Source organism: Octopus sinensis, linkage group LG26 (genome assembly GCF_006345805.1).
Source record: "Octopus sinensis linkage group LG26, ASM634580v1, whole genome shotgun sequence".
Lineage (NCBI taxonomy): Eukaryota > Metazoa > Mollusca > Cephalopoda > Octopoda > Octopodidae > Octopus > Octopus sinensis.
This window is the reverse complement of record NC_043022.1, coordinates 16439495-16466764: the sequence shown is the minus strand read 5'-3', so window position 1 is coordinate 16466764 and position 27270 is coordinate 16439495. Positions and strand designations below refer to the sequence as shown.

The 27270-nt window shown below is 34.8% G+C and overlaps 1 protein-coding gene across 7 annotated transcripts in view; it reads right to left on the bottom strand.

The window, feature by feature from the left end:
* The window catches only part of LOC115224688 (calmodulin-binding transcription activator 2-like), a 761011-nt gene that overhangs the window by 363853 nt on the left and 369888 nt on the right, over positions 1 to 27270 (bottom strand). Inside the window, exon 1 of one of the 7 annotated variants that reach the window (XM_036513531.1) lies at positions 9555 to 11310. The exons of the other annotated variants lie outside the window; for them this stretch is intronic. The gene's annotated coding sequence lies outside the window, so the exon portion shown is untranslated. Of the gene's footprint in view, positions 1 to 9554; positions 11311 to 27270 lie in introns of those variants that run through there. 7 annotated transcript variants of the gene reach the window in all.

Below are 27270 nucleotides of genomic sequence, written 5' to 3'. Positions count from 1 at the left end.
ACACGCACACACACACACAGAGAAATCCTCCCCTGCTGACACAGAGAAAGAAATGTGTAGACATTTATTGTATCAGTTGAAATGAAGTCTGTTAGTGCTGCCGCTTCTGTTGGATTTTAATTGTTGTTTAGAGAGATAACTTAGGTGCCAAGTTTAGCTTTAGTTGCCTTGGGGGTCTGCAGAAGAAGAAAGTAGAATCTGGGTTGGTTTGTAATCTTCCAAAGTCTCTGAGAGAATTCTTTGATAGTTTACCATAAAAGTCGGTGAAATTAATTTCTCCAGCTAATCTTCTTTCAAAGTAAACAATTTTCAAAACAGTGTTTGTTTACATTGATGAGAGAAGGTGTCTATATAAACGTTGCCATGCCCACCACCACTCGCCACAAATAACTACAAAATTCGGTAATTTCAAACGATTTTAGAAAAGAAATGGAAATCAAAATTACTTTGATATTTGTATAAAATCATCTGGATGTTGTGAACTGTTGGTGATGTTGTGGTGAGTAAAGAAAATTGATATGGTTTCAATTCCTAGGTGAGGCATTCACTTTGCCTGATATATTATTTTCGGCCTTCAACTGGGGCAAAAAATTTAATCTCTCCCTCAGTACATTAAGCCGGTGTTTTTGGTGATAGTTTAATGGCCAATTACGAGTTATGAGATACTTTAAAATAATAAAACATGGGTACACATGTCATAGATACATGTAGGCATGTAGAAATGCTATTTGCACTCTGAAACATAGTTAAAAACATTAACCACCTGCCTAATTTCATTTCATTTAATTAAAATTAAATATTTAAATTTATTATTGGATGGTTGATACAGATCTGAACGGAAATACATAATTCATTTATATATTTTCTTTGGTTTATGAGACATTCGAAATTGCACATGTGTGTGTGTGTGTATGTGTGTGTGTGTGTGTGTGTATGTGTGTGTGTGTGTGTATGCATGTAACTATGCATCTAGCTATCCATATATCTATCTAGTGAACATTTAAATTTTATTTATGTGTATGTGTGTGTGCATGCATACGTGTGTGTGTGTGTATACCGACATGGCTGTGTGGTTAAGAGGTTTGTTCCCTAACCATTAGGTCTCTAGTTCAGTTGCACTGCTTGGCCCCTTGATTAAGTCTCTTCTATAGCAGTGGACCGAACAAAGTTTTGTGAGTGAATTTGGAAACTGTAAGAAGCTCATAGTGTGTGTGCATGTATGTATGTGTGTGTAAATTTATCTATCTTTCTATATGTGTACAAACAGACACACACGAACACACACACACACACACACACACACACACACACAACACACACACACACACACACACTGTTCCAGAGTCAAGTCACAAAACAATAACACTTCTTCTCTCTTATAAAGTTGATCATATATTATTAACTAAAAAAAAAACTACTATGAAAATAATCTAATGTATGTGATTCTTTTCAAACATTTATCTAAATTTAATCTGTAATTAAGTACTGATAATAAGTTTATACTTTATTTGAGAAGAACAGTAAAAGCAACTATCATCCCTTATTATATTTATTATTTCATTAAGAGCTTAATTCTGAGCTGTTTTCTTTGGTAATTTGATTACAGTTTAAACTTTGACACGTTAGAATAAGAATTATCTTCAGAACAACATTGTCAGTTCATCAGTCTGGGAAATTAAATTTCATGATTACATCCCCTTGATAAACAGCAAATGTGTAGTGCAGGCATGCATGTGTGTGTGTGTGTGTGTGTGAGCACATGCTCTTTTTTTGTGTGTGTGTGCATGTTTTTCGTGTGTGTTTGTGTTTCCTTGTCTAGACGTCAGAGGACAGTTATAAATGAGTGTCACAGTCATACAAACAGAGCCCTCGGTTTCCAGTCTTCTGTGAAAACATGTCTAGTCCTGGGTGAGGATTGGTGACAGGAAGGGCATCCGGCCATAGAAAACCTGCCTCAACAAATTCCATCTGACCCTTTGCAAGTGGAAGCTAAAATGATGATACTGATAGCTATATATTCATGTATGTATATATATATATATATATATATATATATATAACTTATGTATCACTGATGAAGGGAGGGTTCTTTTTGAACTAACCCTGAAATCGGTGCGATATGGTCATAATGGAATTTTTTAGAGATTTCTGTCGACCTTTTTTCGAGTAGCGTGCGTACTGGGAAAAAAATTATATGGTAAATGGACAATATGTCCAATTTTCGGCATATTTGGCATTAGAAATTTTTTCGTCTGCCCTTATTTATAAGTTGTTTATAATTTAACCTTTAAAGGTATTTTTTAATATGCTGGCCATTGATAAAAATTTTTTTCGAAAAAATTTTATCCTACATTAGATATATATATATTATATATATATATATATATAGATATATATATATATATAACTTATGTATCACTGATGAAGGGAGGGTTCTTTTTGAACTAACCCTGAAATCGGTGCGATATGGTCATAATGGAATTTTTTAGAGATTTCTGTCGACCTTTTTTCGAGTAGCGTGCGTACTGGGAAAAAAATTATATGGTAAATGGACAATATGTCCAATTTTCGGCATATTTGGCATTAAATTTTTTCGTCTGCCCTTATTTATAAGTTGTTTATAATTTAACCTTTAAGGTATTTTTTAATATGCTGGCCATTGATAAAAATTTTTTTCGAAAAAATTTTATCCTACATTAGATATATATATATATATATACATGTACACAGACATACACACGTATGTACACACATGCACATACATACAACAGATAATACATGAATGTGTGTGTGTATATATGTATAAGTATGAATGTATATGTTTGTGTACATATATGTATATATATACATACACACAAGCACACATAAATATATATATATTGAATATACATGTATATCAATGAATATGTGTGTTTGTATATAGTTGTGTGTGTGTGTGTTGTGTGTGTGTGTGTGTGTACATAACTATAAAACTCTGTCCTTTTCATTTTGAGAGACATCAATCAACAGAATAATGTGTAAATAAGACTTGAATGAAGATTAGAGACTTTGATGAAAATATACAACTTGGTCTATAAGGTTATAGAATACCAGTAATATGAGTGGGGGACTGAAGCAAAACTGTATTTTATTGTTAAAGTCCATATTTATAGAGTATCTATCTTACATTATTTATTTATTTACCTGTGGTTTTGTTCTTAAACTCAGGTGGACAATGTGAGCGAAATTTAAAACATCATTGAGATGGTTCCTATGTGACCTGCTATAAATAGCAGCCAAATCTCCCTCAAACAAAACTATTGTTGTAAGAACAAACACATTGGCTAATACAGTCATGCACAACAATACTTTTTTAAAAAATTGGAAATAGTGAAATCTAATATTTTCAGCTTATGTTCAAGAAAATTAACTTCTGAAAATCAACTTTAGAAAAATTAGATTTTCTCATTTACTTAGACTGACGTCTAACTTTTAATCTTTTACTTGTTTCAGTCATCAGCCTGAAGAATTTTAGTCAAACAAATCAACTCCAGTATTTAATCTTTATTTTTTAAGCCTGGTACTTTTTATATTGGACTCTTTTGCCAAACTGCTAAGTTACGGAAATGTAACCAGTTGCAAAGCAGTTGTGGGGGGACAAACACAGACACACACACCTCTCTCAATTCTGTCTCTCACTCCCATAAATATATATATTACAGGCTTCTTTCAGTTTCCATCTTCCAAATCCACTCAAGGCTTTTGGTTAGCTTGGGGCTATAGTATAAGACACTTGCCCAAGGTGCAGCGCAGTGAGACTGAACCTGAAACCATGTGGTTTGAAGCACATATATTCTTTTAATTGTCCCAGTCATTTGACTGCAGCCATGCTGGAGCACCAAGCACAGACATGACTGTAGGATCAATAAATTCATTTCATCACTATGTGTTCTGGGTTCAGTCCTAATGCACAGCAACATAGCTAAGGATCTTCAACAAAAGCCCAAAGTCTACCGATGGAAACTGTAGAAGTGAGTTTTGAGTAGAGATGTGTGTTTGTGTTCCTCACCATCTGGTGTTGGTTTGTTTTCATCCCAGTAATTTAGCAGTTTGGTAAAAACAGCTGGATTGAATAAGTGCCAGACTAAACAAATAATTCTTGGGGTGGGGGTCAATCTGATTGCCTAAAGCCCTTCAAGGAAGGGGTCACAAATCTGACTGGAACCAGTAAAGGTTTATATGGTACAAACATAAACAGGGCTTTATTTTGACACAAAAGGAACAGATTTATATTGGTTTCAAACTTCAGCACAAGACCAGCAATTTCAGGAAGTGGGGTCAGTTGATTATATTGACCCCAGTGCTCAACTGGTACTTATTTTATTGACCCCCAAATGGATGAAAGGTAAAGTCGACTTCAATGGAGTTTGAACTCAGAATCTGAAGTCAGAAAAAAATGCTTAGCAGCATTTTGGCCAGCATGCGAACAATTAGGAGTGGAATGTAGTGATGATAATAACACCATTCCAAAAATGACCACTACACCTATAAAACAGTTCCAACAGAGATTTGAAAGCAAAATAATAGGATCTGCAGCATGCAGAAGTTACAACGTAGGCAAGGGTGTTATGGTAATTGTTAGAATCACCTACATTTCTATGTGGAAAGAGTTGTGAGTGTCTGGAGTTTGAACTGATCAAAGACTGAGGAGACATTAATGACAAAGTTTTAAAGCAGACATCACACACAGATCAGGTTGTGATGGGCTCAAAAGCTTTTGCATCTCAGCTCAACAATAACATTAAAGACTGGCTGTGTATGCACACACACGCGTGCATATGGGAGAATGTAAACACATGTACATATATATATGTATGTATATATATATATATAATATATATATATATATATATATATATGTATATATATATTATATATATATGTATATATATATATATAATATATATATATATACATATATATATACATGCATATATGTGCATATATATATGTATATGCGCGCATATATATATATATGTATATATGTGCATATATATATGTGTGCATATATGTGTGTGTGTGTGTGTGTGTGTGTATATATACACACACATACACACATGAACATATGTACATATACTTATGTCTATACACATCCATATGTTTATGTATATATATATATATATATGTGTGTGTGTGTGTGTGTGTGTATACATGCATACACACACTCATGTGTGCGTATAATTATTGGAGCTGGCAACTCACATCTATCACATCTAGTTATTTGAATTTCATGTTTCTGATCATCAAACTGGATATGGACACACGGACACACACACACACACACACACACACACACAAGGAAAGAGAGAGAATTACCAGATGTATTTACATCTGTTCAAACTCTCACATCCAAGTCTTAAAATAGAGCACTTTTAACTACTTAAATTTTATTTCAGGTTTTTAATACACATTGTGCTGTAAATAAATATTTTATACACACACACACAGACACACACAGAGTTTTGGGAGGTGGCATATATATATATATATTAAAGTTCATGTTAGCAAACCAGATTATTTCCTCTTAACTAAAGATCATAGCACATATTCAATTGACATTAATCAACCAGTGTGTGTCTTTAAGTCAAGATTTGTTTCAGATGAACAGCATCAGCTAAAGTCAGCTACACAAAACATTTATATCTAAACAAAAGACACACCTAAATTTCGTCAGTGTGTGTGTGTGTGTGTGTGTGTGTGTGCATATAAATACACACATGTATATAAACATTCAATTGTAAAGGTTTTAGTATTTATATTAGAGATAAAACTTATTCTAAATTAACTAATTAAGTGACAGATATAATAGATGAGTGGAGAGCAGGGTTATATCATGTTTGACTAAATAGCATCTAAAACTGAAACAAACACCAACAACAACAACAATAATAATAATAATAATAATAATAATAATAATTATAATAATAATGATAATAATAATAATGATAATAATAATAATAATAATAATGACAATAATAATGATGATAATAATAATAATAATAATGACAATAATAATGATGATAATAATAATAATAATAATAATAATAATAATAATAATAATAATAATAATAATAATAATAATAATAATAATAATATGCTGGTTAAATTACTCCTTATCACCAAAGTTTGTTTATTCTGTTCATGGTTGTTTGAGCAAGTTACACAATATTGAATGTCATTCAACAGAGATAAGCAAAGTCTTCAGGAAAACTTAGAAATTCTTATAAGTTTCCCTTCAGAATTCTTATCAGTGATTCTACACCCACCATATTCTCAACCATCAAATTCCCTCATTCCACACCTTTGGAGAATTGGTGGTGGTGGTGGTGGTGGTGGTGGGGGTGAGGGGGTGCGGTTTAGAGGTAGAAAGAAATACAGAATAAAAGAAACTAAAATGAAACTAAACAAATCCAGTTACTAATACCAACCCAAGTATGTCTAAAGAGTGAATAGCTATACATAGAAATTGTGAGATGACATCTGGATGAGAAAATGGAGAGGATTATAGATGCTGTGGTGTTCATCCTTTCTCATGTAATAATATGATATAGTGGGAAGTGAGTCATCCAAAGTGGGAAAAGAGTCAACTGAATTCAAATCAATATATAGCTGGTATTTCTGGTGATTGGTTAATTTTCCTTGCTTAGCAGTCAATAAACTAAGTCAACTGCTCAAATGGAATTTGAACTCAGACCCAATAGCACTGAAAGCCCTGACTGTATTTGATTTAGTCAAAGACCCTACTGTCTCAGCCATCTTTATTGCTCTTTTATTAATTATTATTTCTTTCAGCTAATTAGGAAGCCAACTTTTTGTAGAAAGCAACTGTTTAGTCTGCCCTTTACTCTAATGAATTAACCACAGTATATCACTGGTATTTTACTAACATTCTGGGTAGGGTTAGAGAGTTAAATTCATAACCAACAAAATTCAAATATACTTACTAAAGCTAAATGCTGTAATTTATAATACTTTACTATAAACACACACACACACACACACACACAATTATTCTTTAAAACAGTTTGATTTGGACCCATGTGACAAAGTTTCAAAGGCTTCTTAAATTGACTGCGGCCATGCTGGAGCACTGCATTTAGTTGAGCAAATCGACCCCAGGACTTATTCTTTGTAAGCCTAGTACTTATTCTATTGGTCTCTTTTACTGAACCACTAAGTTACGGGGATGTAAACATACCAGCATCGGTTGTCAAGCTATGTTGGTGGGACAAACACAGACACACAAACATATACACACACACATACATACATATATATACATATATATGACAGGATTCTTTCAGTTTCCATCTACCAAATCCACTCACAAGGCTTTGGTCAGCCCAAGGCTATAGTAGAAGACACTTACTTGCTCAAGGTGCCACGCAGTGGGACTGAACCCAGAACCATGTGGTTGGTAAGCAAGCTCCTTACCACACAGTTACTCTTGCGTAAGAACCACAATAAAAATGACAACGATGACAATGATGCCATAGCAGAGTATTATAGCTTGCTGGGCTCACTTAACCAAACATATTTATATATATATGAGAGTTTTTCCAACCACACTATTTGCCTGTGTCATTTTAACAATGATAAATAAGAATAGTTTTTCTTTTTTTTTTCCTGAGCAGATACGAGATGAATGACTGCTATCTGTTTTATGAGTAACAGGAAAAAATGAAAAAAAAAATGGTGAACTAGTGGAATTTGAACCCAATAAAAATTGTTTTGAATTCTGGCACAAGGCCAGCAATTTTTAAGGGGAAGCGTTAGTTGTATATATTAACGTCAGAACATTACTGGTACTTTATTTTATCAATGAAAGGCAAAACTGACTTCAGCAGAATTTGAACTTGGAATGTAAAGAGACAGACTACTGCTAATATTTTTTATAACTCTATTATGATTATACCAGCTTACCACAATGATGATGATGATGATGATGATGATAATAATAATAATAATAATTTTTCTAATTTTGGTACATGGTTTAGAAATGTATTTGAAACCACTGACCCTAGTACGTGGCTGGTAGTTTACTGACCCTGAAAACTAACTTCAGTGGGATTTGAACTCAGAACATGAAGGACCACAACAAATACTTTAAAGCATTTTTTCAATGCTCTAACAATTTAGCTAATTCACTACCCTCACAACAACAACAATTGCCTAAATGAAGTTTCTAAACAATTTAATACAAAAGAATATATATATATATTAATTATATTTATCTTGGGAAATTTGTCAAAGATTAATTGTATAGTTGCAATTAATAAGGGTGAATTAAACATTTAATTTAGATAAGACAATCTATATATTAGAAATTATGTCTGAAGAATATTAAAGGAGGAAAAGAGAGGAAGAAAGGAAAAGAAAGAACGAGAGAGAAAGAGTGTGGAAAAAGAGGGAGAAATAATGAGGAAATGAATGAGAGATAGTTTAAATTTGAAAAAACTTTAAAATAGACAGATTTCATCGAGATTTTATAATGAGATTTTCTTCTCTTTTTTTTCTCTTTTTTACTTTTCTTAAGTTCAATAAATTTTCTGACTTGAAGCTAAGTAAAACAGAAATACTTAAAGTAAAACACAAAGAGACTAAAATAACACAGAAATTAACAGAAATCTATTAAGAAGGGAGATTTGGATTCAATTTAAATGCGAATAATTAAACTTCTAAAAACAAAACAAAAAGAATAAATGGAAAAGATAATTCTCTCCGCCTCCTCCTCTAAAACGTTCCTATGCAAGAATGGATAACTTTAGCAGGAACCAAAACAAAAAAAATAGTAAAAGAGAGACACTGATATAATTTCAGCAAGAATATATATCTGTCACTGGTATTGTTTATCACCAGAAGAGATAATAACTAATCTAAAGAAACCAGCATCATATTGATAAGGAAAAACCACACACACACACACACCACACACACACACAGTATAATATATCTAACTAAGTATTAATATATTTCATTGGCAGATATACATTGAAAAATTTTCATTCATTAAAACTAATACAGACAGGTAAGAAAAGCAATTATAAGTACAGAAATTTGTAAACATATTAACACAGACAACTACAGACATAATGCAAATATTAATCTAGAGTATTAAACATATAATAATCAAGGTCCATCTATATATATACATATATATATATATATATATATATATATATATATATATATAATATATATATATATAATTGTATATACATTTGTGTGTAGCAGAGGTGTTTCAGAATATGAGTGGCTATGTTAATATGAGTATACATAAGCTTGCATTTATAAATGCTAACATGTGTGTGTGTGTGTTTATATATATATATATATATGAGTGTGTGTGACATAGTTTTGGTATGAATGTTTATGTTTGGGGTTAAGAAGGATCAGCTGCAATATTACTTGTAAATTAGAACAAAAACAAACCAAGGGAGGATCAGAAGGATAACAAAAATATGGGAAAAAAATCAGAAGGAATCATTGAAATCCAAAGAATGAAATTGTCTTACCTCGAAATTTTTAATTAAACTTTATCGTATTTTCAATAAATTTTCCAATTGATGCAGATAAAGATGCAGCAACTTACATGCTGCACTTTAATTGCAAAAGTATGACAGACTTTTACGTGCGTGTTTATATCATATAAATATATAACAAGTGTAAATATATATATATTATATATATGTGTGTTTGTATGTATTTGTTTCCTTCAGCAGCCTCTCTTTTTTTAATCTCTCTCTCTCACTTTTAATCGGCAACAATTCACATTTGTTGCTGTTTTATACAATGACTGCTAATTCACATTTGTTGCACACTCAACCAGCAAAAAGTGTTGTTTTTGAGGGCGTAGCTACTGTTATTGTTGTTGTCGATGCTGCCGCCGTAGCTTTAATTCTTTCTCCTCACTCGTCACACGTGTAAATCTAATAGACGTTAAAGGACAAACTCTTAGTTCCAATTACTATTATTATTATTATTATTGTTATCGTTATCGTTATTATTATTATTATTATTATTGTGATTATTAGAGTTTTGTTATGGGTAAGAAACCATCACAGACAACAGGCTGATCGGAGAAAGTATGAACAAGCATGCGGCTTGCAGGATTTCTTTCCAGGGAAAGAAGAGGAAGAGGGAGAGGAGGCAGACTTCACAGGGAGATTCGAAGTCAGGATGCATGTCAAGTGTTGCTGTTTGCTCCCCCCACCTTTTCTTTTTGCTTGTTTGTTTGTTTGTTTGTTTGCTTCTTCTACATTTATTTTTTTTCTTCTTTATTTTCTTTTCTTTTTTTTTTGTTATTTTATTTCCTTTTTTTCTTTTTTTGTCATCTGCAGCCTCATCTTCCCTTCATCTTCGCTGCAGCTGCTGATTTCAGCAATGACTAGTCACTTGCTTCCACCATTTTATATATGAATCAATAGCAAAAGCAAAATATCAGTTTGTGTAGTGAACTGCACGAGGTGGTGGTGGTGGTGGTGGTGGCGACGGTGGCGACGGTAGCAATAGCAGCAATAGCAGCAGCAGTAGTAGCAGCAGTAGTATTCACTATTGGTATGTTCAGTGGTTGATATAACCAGCAAAAAGCTGATTGCAAATGCTATTATAAAGTACAGTGAAAGTAATAAAGGAGTAAATTGATATATTTTTTTCTCTTTCTGTCTTCCCCCCCCCCCTCCTACTTACTCATCATTTATTATTTTTTTTATTTTATTTCATTTGATGATTTTATTTAATTTTACTTTAAAAAAATTTTTTTTTTTTAAGTATTCAATATCTCCTCCGCTACTGTTTCAGCTTCTGTCAGCCTTCAAATAAGGAAATTAAATTGAAATGTTGCTATTATTTTCATAATAACAAAATTCAAAGTTTTTAAAAATTCTTGAAAGATTCCTTAACCATCAATGTTTACAAGAGATTCTAAACAAACGAAAGGAAGAGGAGAAATCTAAGTGTTGGCGAGTCATTTCAATGTTCAGCATCACTTCAATAAGTTTGTGTGTGTGTGTGTGTGTGGTGTGTGTGTGTGTGTGTGTGTACATGTCTACTTGTTACATTCTCATTCCTCAATATCAGTTCAGTAATAATTAACTACCAACCTCCATTCTGTTATTCCTCTTTTCAACATTTGTCTGGAATATTTTGTTTACAATACATAAACTTAGAGTACTTGCGACTCCATTGTGTGTGTGTGTGAGTGAGCGTGTGTGTGTGTGTGCATATCTGCGTGTGTGTGTGTGTATGTGTTAATGCACATGTGTATGTGTGAGTTGTGTCTGAGTATGCATGAGTGTATTTGTATGTAAGTTGTGTATGTATAGGTTATGGTAAATTTGCTTGATTTAATCACCGTTAAAGTTTTGCAGTTCAAAGTAATCGAATGGTATCAATGAAGAATTAATGAAATAGAACATTATCACCTATAACTGTCGGTTGCTATTAATTACACCAGTAATAATAATAATAACAACAGTAAGATCAGTTTAGCAGAGCTCCAGTGAACACTGACACCACTCTGCTAAACCTTGTAAATATAAGAATTTATAAACCTTATAAATATAGTAACAACAATAATAATAATAATGACTCCAAGAGTCACTATGGGAAAATAAGAACAGGTTATTATCAACCTTCATACAATATAGTATAGTGGCATAGTAACTATATACATACAAATATACATACATGTATATATATATATATATATATATATATATATACACACATGCCTAGTGGTTACTATATACTTAGATACTGTAGAGTATAGTATATATATATACATATATATATATATAATATATATATATATATATAGATAGATAGATAGATAGATAGATAGATAGATAGATAGATAGATAGATAGATAGATAGATAGATAGATAGATAGTAGTTCTATATACCTAGTGACTGCAGTAAATCTAGAGACTGAGGTATGGAGGTAGAGTAATGAACAAATGTGCTTATAAAAAAATGACTTGGTGAAAATGGGGCATTAATGTCGCTCCACTGTTGAAATATTAACCCTTTGGATACCAACCCACCTGTGACCACCACCACTCTAGTTCTATGATACAAACTTCTTGCTTTAAAGTGATCTAAGTTATAACTTCCCATCAAAATTTTCATGTTAATTCACTTCCAAATACCAGCTAAGTAATAAGGAAGTTATTTTATCAAATTCTTCATTCCAAAAGGGTCAAATATTTGAGAAGTTCTTTCAATTTCAATAGCATAAAACTTAAAAAATAAACTCTGCAAGCATAATACGAGTAAAAATGTTTTTAAAAGGCATTTTTAGGTAAGATAGTTTAATAAGAATTTTATGCATAGCTGTGGGGTTTTTATGCCCTACCATGAAGCCACAAGGGAACCTTGATGAAAGCAAAAGTTGCAGCTCGTTAGCCTGAAATCAGCTGAGATCTAACAGTTCAATGATGAAAGACAACCCAGCTGTGACCATCATTCGTCCCTGTCCATCAGAATGCAAATGCATCTTTGATTGTTCAATGTATTCTTATTTTAAGACAACCAGGTATAATCTGAGGAGATTTAGCCACTATTTCTAGCTCAGCAAACAATCTTGCAGAAAGTCCTTTGTTCACTTAATGAAAGCAAAGTTGTTATCTTTGGAGACCCCAGATTCCTTTCCTGTCTCTGGTCTTACAAAGCTGCCTCTCAATAACATTGGCTCAGATTTTACTTCCTCAATAAACTTTTATACATTACTGCTAGAGAAGACAGAACTTTGGTTCTTGATCACCTCGTTCACTTAAGTACAGCAAAACTTTATCACCTTTCTGGGTTCATTCTGTACATCAGTGTGTGGGGACCGATTTGGTACCAGGGGTCAATTGCAACTGCATGAGAACTTGAAGGAGTGCATCTGTGCTGGAAAAAATGTTTGCTCACAGCTTCAAATTTGAGTAGAAGCAGAATTTTGTGTGTAGGGGAGGGGTTCTCTACTTCTCTTCCATACTAATTATTTAACTATGTAGTCTTTATCCACAAAGACTTTTCTTCTTTAATTTTTTACTTGTATCAGTCATTGGGCTGTGACCAGACTGGAGCACTGCCCTGGAGGGTTTCAATCAACTCCAGTATTTAACAATTTTACTTACAGTCTGAGGCTGTTGTAGAAGACGTTAGTCCAAAGTGCTGTGCAGTGAGAGCAAACTCAAAGATCTCTCTTTCTGTTCACAGTAGAAACAAAATCTCTAAGTGCAGCCAAGATCTTTTCTCAGATCTGAACTCTGACCATCAAGAGGGATTTCCAAAATATCATATAAGGAGAGATAAATAAATTTACACAACGATATACTACAACACTGGCACAGCATATAAGTGTCGAAAAGCAAAAACTATTTCACCAACTCCCAGCTACTCATAAACAATGCATGACATAAACAATTCTGCTCTCTACACATTACATTTACAGACAATCTTCTCAACAATAGACTAACACCATTTCATTTTTCTTAACCAACTTCAAAGAGAAGTGACATATGTGGCAGACCATAAAAACACAAGTGTCAAACAAACAAAATAAATTTTTCTCTGTTCTTCTCTTATTTGTTATTCATGTGATACACTGTCTGCTCTTTCCATTTGGTCACATGATACAGTGTTTATTCACTGCTTCATCATGTTGTCATGCTCTCTCTCTCTCTCTCTCTCTCTCTCTCGTTAGCCATGTGTCACCCTTCATCTGCCACTCATATACACCATCTTTTTCATCTTTCTGTGTCAGAACACACGCAGGCATGTGCACAGACATACCTCAAATACATAAACAATCTATATTGGCCTCTTGAGGAGGTTCTATATACTCTACAAAACAACAGATGCAACACAAGGGATTCAGTTTGTTTCCAGCAACCCATGCTAACCCATTGAAAAGCATAATTATATAAAACTCGAGAGTGTGTCTCACATTCGGACATGCCACAACAGTGATCTAGGAATACAAATACATGTCTAGACTAAAGAACAATTGTCTTATAAATAAACTAACTCTTGTCATATTATCCCACTTCGTTAACATGAATAATAGTTCATCCTCATTAACTATTATAAACAATCACATTTGCTCCTCTCACCTAACCATTTACCGTTCTTATGGTCAAATCCAGTGTTTCTGAACCCTCAAACTCAAAATCAAATCTGTTCCTTATCTTTTTTACTTCACAGGAATGGACATTAAAACTAATCGCTTTTCTCTTCATTACACATACAATTTTAATTGATTTTAAAAAATGTCAATTCATTCACATTTTTTCCCTCACCTCCAACTTCTTGTATGTTCTTGCAATCTTCCCATGCAATTATCTTAAATTATCCAACCGGTGGACATTTTCCCCTCAGATATCTTTCTATTCTTCATCATTCCATGATTTGTCAGTAGATGAAAGAATATGTTTTACTGAAAAGGATTAATAACACTAAAACATGTTCAGAGTTGACACTGTACTCACCAAAGGTCATACTTCCAACTGCATGTTTCCAACCAATACTTCAGTCCCTTGGCTTTCTTGACAAGAATTATCATTAAAGCTAATGAATTTGCTAACCTTTACAGGAGTAATTCATTCGGTGCTCTACATTAAGTACATTTTCTCCCACTTGACTCAATATCAAACACAATGTCCAACCCTTTCACAACTAAACTGACCATCTCTGAGAAATTCTTTCTGTCTATAATCACAGGTTTCTTCCATCCACAACAGTTAAAAATTAACCCTTAAGGTAATAATTCTTTCTAGTCAGGGCATTTCTGTGATTAAAGTAGAAGCGAGAAAGGCCCTGGGAGCTACATTGCATCTTGACAACAAAACTAAAGGAAAGTTTCAAATGGAACTCATTAATGCTTTTGTCCCTAACCCAAGTGCTCTAGCAAATACTAATGGGAATTGATAACTATATAAGGTACTAGTTTTGTTGAGGACCTACCAGTGCACCACATGCAATGGAAGTATTACAATCAGATCATAAAAAATGTAATGTTGTGGGGTCGGGGGGACAGTTAATAAAAAATCCTTCTACAAATATCTTTTCTTTTACTTGTTTCAGTCACTGGACTGTGGCCATACTGGGGCATTGTGGTGAAGGATTGTTGGTTGAACTAATCAACCCTAGTACGTATTTTTTTTAAAGTCTGGTACTTATTCTATTGGTCTCTTTTGCAAAATTGCTAAGTTACAGAATGTAAACAAACTAACACCCGTTGTCAAGTGCTGGTGGGGGATAAACACACACACACACACACACACACACACACACACACACACACATGATGAGTTCCTTTCAGTCTCCATCTATCAAATCCGATCACAAGGCATTTGTCACCCCAAGGCTATAGACAAAGATGCTTGCCAAGGTGCTGTGCAATGGGATGGAACCCAAGGCCACACAACCTGATGAAGGCTGGAGGGTATATCAGCCAAAGCATTGTGTTAACAACAGACAAGATGAGGACAAATATCCGTCGAATGTAAATAATGTAAATAATGTACACAATTCCTCATCTCTTAAATATAGAACTGTAAAACTGTTTTGTGTTTAAAAAAATGACCAAAAATATCATGGTACAGGCAATCTGTTACATTTACTGACAATTAATTATATCTAACTTTGCAAGGTGGGTATCAGTCACATTAATAAAGAAAAAGAAAAATAGTTATTAATTTTAGCCTTTTAATTAATTTATCATAACTAATTGGATTGGCATTCATTAGTATTAGAGAACTGTAAAAGTTTCATTTTTTTATGGAACGGCTATTTTAAGGCTGAGAGAGATGATAAGGGAGAGAAGTGGGGAAGAAAGAAGAAATAGTTTGAATAAAGGTTTCCATAGTTACTAATGTTGTTTAGCCCGAGGTCAGCTGAACAGTTCTATGCACAAAGATTTCATCCAATCTGATTTATTTATAACTTCATTGTCCACAGAGTCCTTCAATTTCAAAACATTATTTGAGGAGATTTAGTTGTTATTTCCAAGTAGTAAAGCAACGATGAAGATATCTTTCTATTACGACATCACGTTATGTAGGTCTGGTATTATATGTCCCTATACAGGGTAATGAGAGAGCTTCTGCATGGTCACTGGAACTGCTAGAAATAGCAGTCAAATCTCACTCAAAATCTTTCTCCACCACATTAAAAATTGAACACATTAGATAATACAGTTCTAGATAACCTTAAAAGGATAGGATGTTTATGGGTGAAATACCTGATCATAGGTTTGCTAAATCAACCCTAACCTCAGGCTAAAAACCAAAAGCATGTTGCTAAGTGTGCTTGGGAATAAATATTTGGTTCTTGTTTGCAGTTACCTTTTATCTTTTACTTGTTTCTGTCAATAGACTGTGACCATGCTGGGGCACCACCTTGAAAAATTTTAGTCAAATGAACGAATCCCAGTACCTATTCTTTAAAAGCCTGGTACTTATTCTGTTGATATCTTTTGCTGGGCCACTAAGTTATGGGGATATAAATAGACCAACACTGGTTAAGTGGTAGTAGGGGACAAACACACAAACTTTTTTTCTAATCAGTTGCCATGCTTGACCGCAAAATCCACAAGTTTTTTTCTATTCTCTCTCAGTTTATTTTCTCTTCCTTTCTGTTGAAGAGTGTAAACTCGAAATGTAAAAGACTTTTCCATTTTCCCAAGCATCAAACTAATACACCTGCTTGTTGTTCATACACCTGTCTTCATCTTTTGTTTTTCTGTAAATTTCAACTATATATATATATATATATATATATATATATATATATATATATAAATAAAGTTAATCCAAACAAGAAAGCACAAAAAAACACAACAACGCGAGGACGTGGAACAAATATAGTATTATCGGACGCTCAGGAAAGAAGGAAAGAAGGAGGGTTTAACGTTTCGAGCGGAGCTCTTCATCGGAAACATAGGAGAAGGAAAGATCCAGAGAAGGGAAGACAGAGGAAAAAAAATCGCCAACAGTACACACGAGGTCACATTTATATATTATATATATATATGACAGGCTTCTTTCAGTTTCTGTCTACCAAATCCACTCACAAGGCTTTGGTCAGTCTGAGGCTAGAGTATATGACCCTTGTCCAAAGTGCAACGCAGTGGGACTGAACCCGGAACCGTATGGTTGGGAAGCCAACTTCTAACCACACGGCCACACCTGTGCTTATATTTATTTTAACAAGGCTCAGAGATAATTTCGTAGAAGGACTGCAAATAACTGAATCAGTAATTAAAGAAGAGTTGTTCCATGTTCCTCCACCACCACTGAGTAAAAATCTCTCTGGGTCAGACGAGAAATCAGAGCCAAAGACAGGAAAATGTTTAAACCAATTCTTTCATTTTGCACTAATTTCATTGCCATTACATGCTTGTGCATATGCATGTGTGTGCTTGTGCTTGCATGTGTGTGTGTATGTACATGTAGATTATAGGATAAATAGGAAGATGGACATGGAGGTATAAAAAGATAAACTGATAGAAAAAAATACACAAAGATAGATATATTCAATTAGGCAGCCTTTTTATCTTACAACTTGTACAGTGCAACATATGTAGAGGAGTAGTGTGTATGTGAAACCTGTTTGAAACGACAGCTGTTGGAAAGCAGTGAGGGGAAAGAAGAGGAGAGAGACGGCGAGAGAGAGAGAGATGGCTGAGTCTTTATTCTCTTATAAGACTTCTTATGTCAACAATATGGATGAATCTCTGTTTCTAGAAGCATTTCATGAGCATCTGCAGCTTTGGCAGGTCTCTATTATGATATCACTTTCTACAATGAAATCTAGTTAGGAGGAAAATGAAAACAAACTGAGCAACAAGTATTTTAATTAGGTTTCAAGTCTCAATCCGAAGTTCACTCGACTGATGGGAAAAGAAAAAAGAATTTCATACAATACTGTTCTTTTACAACTACATGTGTACATATCTATATACATACATACATAAATATATATATATATATATATATATATATATATATATATATATATATATATATATAGAGAGAGAGAGAGAGAGAGACAGAGAGAGAGAGAGGTAGTGATGCAGATATAAATACAATTAAGCTTGACATATACATACAGGGGTTGGACAAAATAATGGAAACACCTGGCATCATAGCATCATAGTTTTGAAATATCTATAAATCCATCAAAAGCTTCTTTATTTTTATGCTTTTTATGTTTTGATAACTTTGCTGTTTCTTTTCAGATATCACCAGAAAAAGGTAATTACAATTCATTAAAATGACAGGTCTATCGGACTTTCGAAGAGGTCAAATTGTCGGTGCTCATATGGCAAGCGCTAGCGTAATGAAACAGCCGAAATGTTTGGTGTATCAAGAAATACTGTCTTGAACATAATGACAGCCTTTGAGAAACAGGGGAAAACCTCCTCATCGAAACAAAATACATACATACACATATACACACACAAACACACACACACATATTAGACTCAGACTTAGGCCCTCTCATGTTTATGTGATGCACAATGAGACAGACAGACAGACAGAGAGAAATCAACCCCAACATAGGACAAGGACTTTATCAACCTCTAAAAGATGAAAAGTATATTTGATGTTGGCAGTATTTGAACTCACGAGTACAGAACCACTTGATACACCACCTACTGAGGTAGGTGTTTATTGAGCGAAAACACCTAAAAGTTCCACGAGGCTCTGGCAGGGGATGGTGGTGATCCCTGCTGTACTCTTTCACCACAACTTTCTCTCACTCTTACTTCTTGTTTCTGTTGTACCTGTATTTCAAAGGGCCGGCCTTGTCACTCTCTGTGTCACGCTGAATATCCCCGAGAACTACGTTAAGGGTGCACGTGTCTGTGGAGTGCTCAGCCACTTACACGTTAATTTCACGAGCAGGCTGTTCCGTTGATTCGGATCAACCGGAACCCTCGTCGTTGTAACTGACGGAGTGCTTCCATCCACTGAGGTGGATTTAGTTGACTGCAGTAGCATCATCTCCAGTTTATTGGTTTTATGATAATTTAAGACATTCTCATTAGTATCATTATTATTATATTATTATTATTATTATTATTATTATTATTATTATTATCATTATGTACTTTTAGTAAGTTTAATGCAATGTATATTTTTATAATTTATAAAATACATAACAATATGATAATATTAATTAATGTAGTAAAAAGATAACTTGATTTCAATGATGCACACAGAAAAAAAAAAGAAAAACTCAAGAGAAGAGAAAAATCAAAACAATTTTTTTTTGAGAAATGCATGAGAATTGGAAGTTAAAGAATAACAGAAAAATGTAAACAAAATAAATTAAGATAAAAATAAAAGAAGATAAAAGAAAAACAGAAAAATAAAAGAAAAAATGAAAAAGTAAAAAGGAAAGTAAAAATAATTAAAGAGAAAGAAAAGAAAAATGTCGAAGAAAGAGGAGAGGAAGGAGGGGGGGGAAGATGAAATGAGAAGAATTTACTTAAGTTTGAAAGAAACATTATTGAGATCAAAGATGACTAATGAAGTAAATAGACAGGATTTTTGTGAGGTTTTTTTTATGTATTTGCTGAGTCTGGAGGAAGGGGCAGAGCCCATAGCTCTTCATAATTAACTGGGGGGGGGGCGTTGATGTTGTTATGGTTTTGTTTAAACTGTTGAAAATAGATATCTGCAGATAAGATACAAACAGAGGGCTCCAAAGGACCAATGGTCAGAGGAGAAAGGACTGGGCCCAGTGGTTGGTGCAAGGCTGGGAGGAGAAAGACGAAGAGATGAGCGGGTCAGGTGTGGAAGCACAAGACCAGTCATTGTAGTCGGAGAGGGGCCATTATAGTAGACTGGACACAAAGTGGCATCATAACGTTTAAAAGAATACACAAGGATGCCTGTTGCATGAGGAGCTCTAGCACACATGATGATAAGGGCTAATTCTATATCATCATCATCATCATCATCATCACCTAATGTCTGTTGACCATGCTGGCATGTGTTGGACAGTTTGAAAGGAGCTGGCAAAGTGGAGAGCTGCACTAGGCTCCAATCATCAGTTCTGGTATGGTTTCTGCACTTTACAGAGTGTACTGGGTGCTTTTGACATGGCACCAGCAGGGGTGCTTTTGATGTGGCACTAGCACAGAGGAATACATATTCTAATTAATTAAAAGCTGAAACGATCCCTCAATTAATCATTTAAGACTTGGTTTACAGTGTTATTTCCTTCAACATTGCAATGATTCTAAGACCCAAGGGGTACCCTGGCATAAAACAGAAATACTTCCTGATAAGCAATACTTCATATTTTCCAATTAATTATTTAAATTTGGATTATTTATATTGAACTAGTCACTGCTGGAGAAGTTCAAATGCTATACAACTTGCATTTCAACATTCCCATTTTAATAGCCAACATGGTTATACAATTAAAAGAAATATTAAAATTATGCATTTCTCCAAGTTAACTACATCTACCATCAAATTGTATCAATTTTTATACACACATACAGACCTACATATAATTACATATATATATATATAAAATTATTATCGTTATTTCTTTTATTTGACATGGGGGCATCAGATGAGGCAGATATTACAAAGATAGTTTACAATATGTGTGAGGAGGTTTACATAAAAGAAAAGGGAAAGGAAGAGAGAGGTGTGAAATGAGATAGAAATATACACAGAACACTATTAAAATCATTATTATTATTATTTTTATTATTATTAAGGTGTCAAGTGAGCAGAATCATTAGCACGCTGGATGAAATGCTTAGTGGTATTCGCCTATCACTATGTCCTGAGTTCAAATTCCACCAGGGTTGACTTTGCCTTTCATCTTTCCGGGGCTGATAAATTAAGTACCAGTGAAACACTGGGGTCAATGTAATTGACTAGTCCCCTCACTGCAAATTTCAGGCCTTGTGCCTTTAGTAAAAGAGATTATTATTATTATTATTTATTATTATTATTATTATTATTATTTAAAGTGGCAAGCTGGCAGAATTGTTAGTGTGCTGGATGAAATGCTTAGCAGTATTTTGCCCATCGCTACATTCTGAGTTCAAATTCTGCCAAAGTCAACTTTGCCTTTCGGGGATCAATGAATTGAGTACCAGTTGAACACTGGGGTCGATGTAATCAACACATACTCTCCCCCAAACATGGTTGTCTGTGTGGAAAAATTTGAAACAATTATTATTGTTATTATTGTTATTATTATTATTATTATTATTATTATTATTATTAGTAGTAGTAGTAGTAGTAGTAGTAGTAGTAGTAATATTTTATAGGCTTGGGTAACTCCTCCAGTAGGTATACAGAAGCAAAAGAAAAAGAAGAGTGCCATTGTTATAATAATGGCACTCTTCTTTTTTTTTTTTTTTTGCTTCTGTATACCTTCTGGAGGGGTTACCTCAATTCTATAAAATATTACCAAAAATGCACTAGACTGACAAGTTTATTTTTTGAACCTGTGGAAGGCACGCTAGATAACAATGGCACTCTTCTTATTTTTGCTATTATTATTATTATTATTATTATATAATGGCAGCAAGCAGATAGAATCCCTACTGTGTCAGACAAAATGCATTTTGACTGTCTTTATGTTCCGAGTTCAAACTCAACCAAGGTCAAACTTTGCATTTCATCCTTTTCAGGGCCAATAAAATATTACCAGTTGCGTACTGTGGTGTGGAGGGGTGTTGATGTAATCGACTAACCCCTTCCCCGCCAAAAAAAATTCCAGGTCCTGTGCCTATAATAGAAAGGGTTATTATTGTTACTTCTTTTATTTGCCACGGGGTTATCAGATGAGGAGAACGTAACAATGACAGTTTACAATTTGTGCGTGTGGTGGTGGTTGGGGGGGGGGTTACATAAAAGATGAAGGGAGAGAAAAGAGAGGAGGATGAAGGGAGGGAAAAGAGAGGAGGGTGAAGTGAGATAAAAGTATTCATAGTATAGTATTATAATTATTACTACTACTACTACTACTACTACTACTACAACTATATGTACACATATGAAATACTAATGTATGGAAAGCGAAAAATTCAATAACACTGTTTGCCTGGTGGGATTAGCTTTGCTAACAATATGTAGAGCAACATTGATAGCGACTACCATACTGATGGTAATGTAAAGAATAATGTTAGCATAAACTGAAGTCAAAACAGCAATAATCGGTGATCAATGACTGGCCATGAGAGCAGAGGAGGAGAAGCCTCAAGTAATGGAGTGCACACTTTAAAGATTCTACAGTGTATCCCAAAGAAAATTTGTAGCTTGTGTGTGTGTGTGTACAGGCGTTAGGAATTATCTCCTTTCTCACTGCCAGCCAACATGTGCTTCATGGTAACACGTATATCCTTAGAACTACAGAGGTCATCTCCTATCTTTTATCTTTTTATTTTCTGCAGTCGTTGGACTGTGGCCATGCTGGAGCATCTCCATCTTGACGGGTCCTTAGTTGAACAAATTGACTTCAGTACTTCATTTGTTAAATCTGGTACTTATTCTATCAGGCTCTTCTATCGAACTACTAAGTGAAGGGGACATAAACAAACCAGCACTGGTTGTCAAGTGGTGAGGGAGAAACACACACACAGACAAAAGTTTTCTACACAGATTCAGTTTACCAAATTCACTCACAAGCTAGAGTACAAAGCACTTGTCCAAGCCCCTACACATTGGGATGGAACCCAAAACCAGATGGTTATAAAGCAAGATTCTTAACAACAGTCATACCAGTAAGAAAGGCATTCCAACCATAACCATCCCATCTAGAACTACATTATGTTAGATGTGGTTTTTTTCTTTTTTTCCAGACATTAGGATGCTTTATTTTTTTAGAAAAATTTAACTACTATTTCTAGCACGACAAGTGACTGCCTAGAGATATTCTTGAATTTAACAATAATTTGATTTTTAAGAAGCCATGTTTCATATAAAAATTGAATTCCTTTTCATGATTGTTGTAGTTCAACTCTAGAAAATTCTTCAAGAATTACAGACACATTCCAACAGGTTAAGTACTTGTGTTGTGACATTTTGCACAATTTTGTGCTAATGCCAGGTAGATCACAGATGGGATCCAACAAATTAAATCTCTCATTCAAACAATAATATCTTCACTTTGTGTCCTCTGAGACTTGTTTATCATTTAATCTAGCTCGTTTTTTAATATACATCAGGTGGCCAGCTGGCAGAATCGTCAACATGCTGAGCAAGATGCTCTGCCGCATTTCATGTCTTTATGTTCTGAGTTCAAATTCTGTGAAAGTTGACTTTGCCTTTCATTTTTTCAGGGTCAATAAAACAAGTACCAGTTCTGTACTGGGGCTGATGTAATCAACTTATCCCCTCCCCAGAAAATGCTGGCCTTGTGCCAAAATTAGAAACCAATACACATAGGTGCAGGCGAGATTGCATGGTTGGGGGGGGGGGGTTGCTTTCCTGTCGTATGGTCTTGGATTTGTACCATTGTGTGGCATCTTGGGCAAGTATCTCTTTCGATAACCCTGAGCAGACTAAAGTCTTGTGAGTGAATTTGGTAGATGGAAAGTGCAAGCAGTCCACTGTGTGTGCATGTGTGTGTGTGTGTGTGTGTGTGTGTGTGTGTGTGTGTGTGCATGTGTGTGTGTGTGTGTGCATGCACTATTGTGTTGACATCATCACCTGATGTTTGCAAACAAGTATCACTGTCATACAGGTAAGGAAAAATATGTCTGGCTATGAGGAAATATTCTTTTCTACTCTAGGCACAAGGCTTGAAATTTTTAGGGAGGGGACCAGTCAATTAGATCGATCCAGTACACAACTGGTACTTAATTTATCGACCTCGAAAAGATGAGAGGCAAAGTCGACCTCGGTGGAATTTAAACTCAGAACACAAAGACAGATGAAATACTGCTAAGCATTTCGCCCGGTGTGCTAACATTTCTGCCAGTTCACCACCTTGAGAAAATATTACCTTGTTGAAAATAGGTGAGGATTGGCAACGGGAAAAGTATCCAGTTGTTGAAACTCTGTCTCAACAAATTCCATCTGACCCATGCAACCATGGAAAAGTGGAAGTTAAACGACAATGGTGATGATCTCCAAGAATGTACACATCAAATATATGTCTATTGATTCAATAGATTTTTCAATATTTTTTATAGGTGCAGGTGTTGATGTGTGGTAAGAAGCTTGCTTACCAACGAAATGGTTCTGGGTTCAGTCCCACAGCATAGCACCCTGGGGCGAGTGTCTTCTACTATACCTTAAGGCTGACCACAGCCTTGAGAATGGACTTGGTTGATGGAAATTGAAAGCAGTTCATTGATATGTATGCATATCTATTTATCTATATGTATATCTGTATGTGCATGTGTGTGTGTGTGTGTGTGTGTGTGTGTGTTTGTGACTGTTTGTCTCCCACCACTGCTTGACAGCCAGTGCTGGTTTGTTTATGTCCTTGTAACTCATTGGTTCAGAAGAAGGGACTGATAGAATAAGTATGAAGCTTTAAAAAGAAAAAAGTGCAGGGGTTGATTCATTTGGTTGAAGATTCTTGAAGGTGGTGCCCCAGCATGGCCGCAGTCTAATGACTGAAACAAGCAAAAGATAAAAGATAAAAGATGTACATTCTTCTGTTTGTGTTATCACTAATTAGTTCGGTCATGAAGTCCACATACCTGCACAAACCGTTGATCAGGTATTTTACAGGTGAAGGCTTTTAATAGGACTCCAGCCATTGAAGTGCTCTGCTTAACAAGCAAACAGCAAAGCCAGGCAACATCTGAACTCATCAGAGCCGAGTGGACCAGTCGTTCAACATGTTGCTTTTACGGAAACATTGAACTGGCAATTTCTTTTGCAGCCGAGTTCAATGAAGTATTGTTGCAAGGACATAAAGAAGTAAATAGTAATTTTGGTAACCAGTGTGGCAGGGGGAGGAAAGAGAGAGAGAGGGGAGGGAGATGAGATGGGAGAGAGAGAGAGAGGAAGAAAGAGAGAGAGTAAGGGAAATGTGATGATGCTGCTATCTGAGAGTGGAAAAATATGTCTTACAGTTTGAAGAGCTGCCTTGACAGAAGTGTGATCATCTCAATAAACTCCAGAGAGTATTCAAATATCTCCTTGAGAGAGTGGGAGGGAGGAAGAGAGAGAGAGAGAGAGAGAGAAAGCGGGGGTGGTGGTGGACAGATTACGTACGCGTGCCCTGGGAAAACAATTGGTCATTAGAAGCAAAAGCAATGTTGCATGTGAGGCAGGGTGTTGAAATATTTAAACAAATTTCTGTGATGCAACTTGAATGGAAGAAGTGTTAAACTTTTAGATGAGGATTCACATCTTTGTAGTGTGACTGGAGTTGCTGGCAGAGCAAGGAATTCCATCACAAGGATGCTGCAGAAACAGCCCCTAAGTGGCTTCGGATAAAGAGGGCAGACCAGTTGTTTGCTGCTGTGTGAATGCAAGCTGGAAGTTAATTAGTCCCAGCTGGGTCAAGTGAGTGAAGGGATCTGATGGTGGGAGAGCCAAAACCCCATCAGGCTCCAGAAACATCACTGATGATGCATCCCAGGGCATCCATGAGATATATCTTAAAACTGACTCTTAACAAAATGATCTATAAATGGAAGACTTGCCATGATGTAAAATCATGTCTTTTGTATCCCACATTAGATGTCACCTCTTTCTATTTAATCCTTCACTCTGCAGACTTAGATCATAGCCTCCAAATAATTCATAATTTCATACTGTTGAGCACTATTTAGAGGAAAATACCTTGCTAAGATTAATTAGTTAGTATGGTATGTTATGTATGTGTGTATGTATTTATTACAGACTATATAGGTACAGCAGGATCAAATGGTAAAGATATTTGGTTCACAGGCATGAGGTCTAAGGTCCAATCTCACAGTGTGGAATTTAAGTCAATTAAGATGTATTTTGATAAGAAGATTCACAAGTTCAATCCCAGTCAAGTCATGTTCTATAGTGATGGATGACAAACCAAAATTGGTGACAGTGTAACTATCAAAACAGAGAACATTCTTTTCCAAAGATAATTTTCCTTACATAACCACATCTCAAATAATGTAACTGAATTAAAATCCTGTGCATTGAACACATTGTACTAACGCGACTGAGGAAAGCATAGTAAAACTTTGATCAAAATAATTAAGTCTATGACAGATGATGCAAAAACAGATGAAAGGTAGATAGAGGGGCAGAGTACGTTCACTGGACCAACTCAATCGATGCTGAAAGAGGCATAAAATAAGCAGCTATAATTATAATTATTATTATTATTACTATTATTATTATTATTATTATTATTATTATAATACGAAGTAATTTGTAAACTTTGAGCTTATAATCTTAATTTTCGTAGTACTGACCAGAAGACGACCCCATCAATTATTAAGTAACAGTCTCTTTCAGGTTTACTAACTTCCAGTACATGTAACTTTGCCAGATTCCAACACATACACTCAGCCAACCCAGTGTTAATTCGTATATTCACCTTGTATAGACTTACTTTCAGCATAAATCACTCTTCCTCTTTAGTTGGTCAGATTCAATCTCATTCAAGTACTGAATGCCCTGAATTCATTATGATCTAGTATCATCATCATCATCATCATCATCATCATCATCAACGTTGTTAATGTTATCTCTTTGATAATATTAACGATGTCTTGAAAATAACTAATTACGACCATCTCGAAACCCATTGAAGCATTTAACTTGTTTTCTAAGTTTCATGCTGACTTCATCTCTCGTTTGTGCATTACTACATCATTATATCTATTCAATTTCTTTATATATGTTTTATAGCAAAGGAGTGATTGGGAATTTGTGGTATTCATGCATTTCCATTGTTGTATTAACCCTTTTACTGTGGAAATCAGACATAGCCAGTCAAAATTTCATTACCCTTTGACTGTGAAAAGCAATTTTCTACACCAATCTATCTTTCAATGAGGAATGTCATGTTTGAAACTATTTTCTTTTGGGACTTGCACTGACTTGCAGACAACACCAATTCTATTTTTTGGTGTGGAGGCGCAATGGCCCAGTGGTTAGGGCAGCGGACTCGCGGTCATAGGATCGCGGTTTCGATTCCCAGACCGGGCGTAGTGAGTGTTTATTGAGCGAAAACACCTAAAGCTCCACAACGCTCCGGCAGGGGATGGTGGTGATCCCTGCTGTACTCTTTCGCCACAACTTTCTCTCACTC